The sequence below is a fragment of the Octopus bimaculoides genome, chromosome 8, assembly GCF_001194135.2.
Source record: "Octopus bimaculoides isolate UCB-OBI-ISO-001 chromosome 8, ASM119413v2, whole genome shotgun sequence".
Classification (NCBI taxonomy): domain Eukaryota; kingdom Metazoa; phylum Mollusca; class Cephalopoda; order Octopoda; family Octopodidae; genus Octopus; species Octopus bimaculoides.
The window spans coordinates 29,180,546-29,186,207 of NC_068988.1; the positions used below are offsets into that span (position 1 = coordinate 29,180,546).

Genomic DNA, 5,662 nt, shown 5'->3' on the forward strand with positions numbered 1-5,662 from the left:
TATATATATATATATAATACAAAGAATATATATGCATGTATACACACATATATGTACATACTTACATCTACATGTGTATATAGATGCATATCAAGGTACAGGACGTTAGAACAATGAACTACAGACAACGGGGCGAACACATAGGAAAACAGATAGCCACTTGGAATTAATCCTTCGTCAGCTGCCTCTATTCTAACTAGACGGATTTGGTGATACCTACACCTAGCGATCATAGTAATAGCAGCAACATCGACAGAAACGCCAGCACTGACGCCAACAACCCCGACACCAGCGCTACGGCCAGAGATGCCGACACCAGCAGCACCAGCGAAGCTACCGGCTCCACGCCCAGTATTACCAACGACAGCAGCCACATTACCATCGGTGACAGCAGCACCAACGTGACGACCAGCAATGACCACTACAACGTCAACAGCCACAGCTCCAGCAACACCAGCGGCGAAAGAAACATCTCCAGGCTAACCGAGGATACGTCAGAAATGTGAAGACAACCAACACTCAAGCCTGGAAATATATTGGGGCAGTCAGGACTGCCTTCAAACGGCGCTTGTAAAACCACAATTCCTCGTTTAAGATTTCAGAAAAACGATTCATCACATCCTTGATACCTTAAAGATGAAAGGATCCCATACGATATCAAGTGGAGGATAATAGAGCGGCCGGGATCCTACAATAACGGGAGCAGACGCTACAAATCTTGCATAGCTGAGCGATCAAGGGTCCTTAAAGACTCCTTGAAACCAGAATTACTGAACTCTCACCAGGAAATTTATAGTCCCTTTATCCATTGTCTGCTGCAAGCATGGGACCTCCTGTTCATCGATTTAACACCGATTTAACACCGGAGTTTCGAAGAGCTGGATAGGACGCATCGTTAAAACGGCTCTTCCCATGGACCGCAAATTAAATTTGTATACACAAATTAAACCTTGCCATGGAGGAATGTAGTGGCGGACAAAAAACAAGACAGGAAAACAAACAGAAAAGGCTATACGGCCAGACGGGAAAAATTATGTGTGTATGAACGCTGTGAGGCACGAACTTGAAAGTGGGGACGAAGTAAGTTCGCGTGTTTGCTCGGCGATAGCCAAGGAAGAAAAGGATTATTGACCGGAAGCATGTGACCATGCCGGTGTAAGGGGAAGAGAGAGAGTGGTAGAGGTAGAAACAAAGGGAGGAAGTAGAAGAATAGGTGAGCAACGAGAGGAAAGAGGAAGAGAGGAAGTACGAGGGGGGAAAAGAGATACGTAGTAGTAACAGAGGAAAAACGATAGGGGTAAATATATATATATATATAACAGTATCACAGTATTGACCAGACTATCAAATGCTGTTATACACCGCTGGTCACAATGCGCGTCCAATTCTGTCTTGATTGTGCCATTCTTTTCCAGCTTGACCCAAATTGCTTTATTAAACCACTGTCCCATCGTCGTAGAGGTCGCCCAAGTGGCCTTTACCAACATCTTGGTTACTACTCGGCAACTACACGGGTTCACCTGTTACATGCGAATACTGCGACATGTCCGGTCCAGCAGAGATTTTGTTTTCAATATTCTGCGAGCCTATCAACCACTCAGCTCCATTCTCTAATGTGATATTCGAAATACACATGCATACATACATATGCAACTAAACCAGAAACCCTTGAACAAGTATTTACTCCAACCAAAATTCGGATCCCTATGAAAACCTAGCATACAGTATCAATGTATTGTATTATACAACAAACCAACTATAGACCAAGAAACAAAGGACCCTTAAAGTTCAACCTTACAAGAGCTAGATTCAATGAAGGACAACTTATAACCATATGAAAACAAAATACAAAAAATTCAGTCACCATGAACATCAAACAAATATATGTGTCTATCATCAGCTGCCTAACGGATATCATTATGATTTCAACACCTTGGTATTTAATCTGACGGTGTCAATAGCGCTAAAGCCATAAACTTTTCTAGGAACGAACAGACAAGAAGTTGGCGCAAGAATTAGCGCAATATATTCTTTACATCTACACCTACTTTTGTTACAAATACAAACATTAATTCTCACACATAAATCGTTTCGTATATATATATATATATAGCTACGAAGCCCAGTAATTAAAATGCAAAATGAAGAAAAGAGAAAAAATATCATGAAAATGGACATTGCCACCTCAAGAATTATAACACTTAAGAACGACAGAACATTAAAACGAATTAGCAAACTAAACGTATTGAACAAAAAGTATTGGACACTGAAGAAGTCACACTTTGCTAATACATAAAACAGGAAATAATGATGATAATAATAATAATACTCGACCTCGAACTGTAACCAGAAAGATTAATTTAAGAGCATAAACTAACAGTTAATGCTACCCAACAATTTATAACACATATTTAAAATACGGAAACAATTAAAACGAACCTATATATTTTCTAGAACCTCCTTTTCACTATCTCTTTACGTGCAATTGTCTTATATCTATATATGTGTGATAGTGTCCGCGCGTGTGTGTGGGTATATAAAATTACATATATATATATATAATGTGTGTGCCAAGATGCCGCTGTCATCGCGTATAAGACCGCTTAGTATGATGATATTCAACAGATTTTGTAGAGCTAAATATTGTTTTGTGGTATCATATGTTGTTATAAAAACAAGGGGTCTCTATGGCTCAAATTTCATGCCCAGAGCAAACGCTTGCACGTAGCAATCATCAGATGGGTTTTAAAACGACCAAGTTTCGTGCACTATTGAATGTAGTATACCATCACAAACGTATGAGTATGTATGTGTATATGTATGTGTCAAAGAGAAGAAAGGCAGAGCAATACTGTATGCATTAATCGTACTTCAATTATACTTTTTCTCTGTCTCTCTCTCTCCAACTCTATCCGTCTCTATCTCCCTCTTTCCCCCGTTTTCCGCTTTTATTTTTAATCTCTTCACAGTTTTAAGTTATTTCTTACTGTATCCCTTTTATTTCATCTATCAGCCGCTATTTTACTTCCATTTCTGTATGGCACGAGCAGAGTAAGAAGTTGCTGTATATTCAAGCATCTAAAATATAAGACTAATCGAATCCGCAAACAAACAAAAAACAGACAATAATCATAAAACTAATTAAATACATTTATAGATCGACAGGTTAATCGATAACTAATGCAGTAAATATACGCAACATAAATATATAAATAAAAGTCTTTTTAGAATGCGGTTCAAAAACAACAATTGACTAAAACGTACGTTTTTAAATCAAAAATAATTTTCTTTAGCATGTTGAATTCAATTTAATTTCTTTTGAATTCCATAGAATATTGCTTTCGTCAAACGATTCTATATCTACCAATATATTGAGAGAGAAAAAAGCCATAAAAAATGAAATGTCTGCAGAAGAATCAAAAATAAATGAAGAAAGGTTCAGTTTAGAAGGTAAGTTTTATATATACATATATATACTGTTATAGCGTCTTCCCATGTGTGTGTATGTGTCTATATATGTGTGTGTGTATATGTGTGTATGTGAATATGTATATATATATATATACACATATATATGTATATATACACACACATATTTATATATATACATACACATATGTATATATACAAACATATATATGCATATATATATATACACACACACACACACATGTGTATATATATGCACACACATATATATATACACCTATGAGTATATATATATGTATATATATATATGCACACATATATATATACACACATATATATTACATATAATACATATACGCATATATTTATATATTATACGTATATATATATATATATATATATATATATATATATATATATAATACGTATGTGTGTATGTGTGTGTATATGTAAGTATATATGTACATTGGTATATATACATATGTATAGGTTCTTTCATTGGAATTTCAACATCTACAACGCTATTTTTGTATGTATGTATGTTTTATGTATGTATTCTCATGCATATAGTTACATATCTAGATATGCTCATATATATTGAAATGATAAAGTTCTGGAAAGTTTTACAGATTTCTACCGTTCCATTAATGGATTGGATCTGTAGTCTTCGAATCAGCTTTCTCTTTTCTGGTTTTGAGAAACCTAATTTCTCAAGATTCATATTTAGGCAGCGTGTTACATATCCCAGGGCCCCAATAATTACAGATATAAACCTGAACTTGTAATCTGGATAGAGTAACTACAGATTTCTGAATAGTTCAGTATAGGTGTTCCCTTTTTCACTGATCTTTAGCTTTATGTTATCATCCGCTGGGCAGCTAATTTCCACAACTGTGCACAGTTTCTCTTCTCTATCCCAAATCATTATATCAGGTCTGTTGTGCTTGCATTTTACTAAAGTTTCACTGGTACATTCCACCAGTATTCCTTTTCACTATGACTGGCTATGCTTTCTACCATATTGTGGGTTCTTATTTCTTTGTCCTCGGGATTATCCTTCCGACGGATTTCATTATAGAGTCCTAGCTACAACGTCATGTCTCTTCAGTAGATAGTACCGTGATGACATTTTTGGACAACTGTTTATGATGTGGGTGGTATCTTCAGTATGAACTCCACAAAGTCTGCATCGGTTGTCACATTTTACGGCTTTTCCTGTATCTCTATCCCTTTTGTGCATCAGATACTTGGTTGATATATCCTGTTCCTGGATTGCAAACGCATACCCTTTAAAGTGGGAGGTAGTAATCCGGCTGTCTGTCCATGATAAACTGCTTTGATTATCCATGTTACTGTCATCACGGAGCTTTCTACTAACATATCCATGCATAGTCTTCTGCTCATATAGGCTCATCTTTTTATCTGATGATACGTTGCGGTAGAATCGTGCGACTTCTTTTGATATTCAAGAAAGTAAAAATCCTATATTTTTAGGCAGGAGGCAACTATGGAACTGCATTTCGGTTTCCTTATTCGTGCGTCTGTTTCAAGTCAGGTCAGAACAGGATAAGCTATCCCTATTTCGCAGAAAAAAGTGTTGGCGGCCGAGAGGTAGCTTATCCTGTTCAGGCTATATTATTAGCATTATCCTGCGTTTGAGAATTTAAAATCACTTCTTTAACTTTCTAAGACATCTCAACGCTTCTAAAAGCAAACTTCGTTTGTTTGTTTACGTTCATCGTAATTTAAATTATATATGTGTGTATGTGTGTGTGTGTATCTATTTGTGTCAGTGTTTGACCCCACCATTGCTTGACAACCTATGCTGGTGTGTTTACATCCCCGTCACTTAGCGGTTCAGCAAAAGAAACCGATAGAATAAGTACTAGGCTTACAAAGAATAAGTCCTGGGGTCGATTTGTTCGACTCAAGGTGGTGCTCCAGCATGACCGCAGTCAAATGACTGAAACAAATAAAAGAATGGGCTGCTGCTGTGTTAAACTAAATCAAAAATTATTTGAGAAATAAAATTTTTTAGACACTTTCAATAACTAATAAAATACAAACACAAATTATGATTTACCAAGCAAACTGATAGCAAAAAACAAAAACAACCGTTTTTACACGAATCAATTACATACAAAGATTAAAAGACTGCAACCGATGACACACTATTCAAAGCATCAGGTTAAAACATATAAAAACTAATGAAATAATGTATACACCCCCCCCC

General features: G+C 36.2%; 1 long non-coding RNA gene across 1 annotated transcript in view; it reads left to right on the forward strand.

Annotated features, from left to right (window-relative positions):
• The window catches only part of LOC128248559 (uncharacterized), a 22,993-nt gene that overhangs the window by 11,481 nt on the left and 5,850 nt on the right, over positions 1 to 5,662 (forward strand). The window contains exon 2 of the long non-coding RNA XR_008264731.1: positions 3,332 to 3,450. This is a non-coding gene — a long non-coding RNA (uncharacterized LOC128248559). The remainder of the gene's footprint in view (positions 1 to 3,331; positions 3,451 to 5,662) is intronic.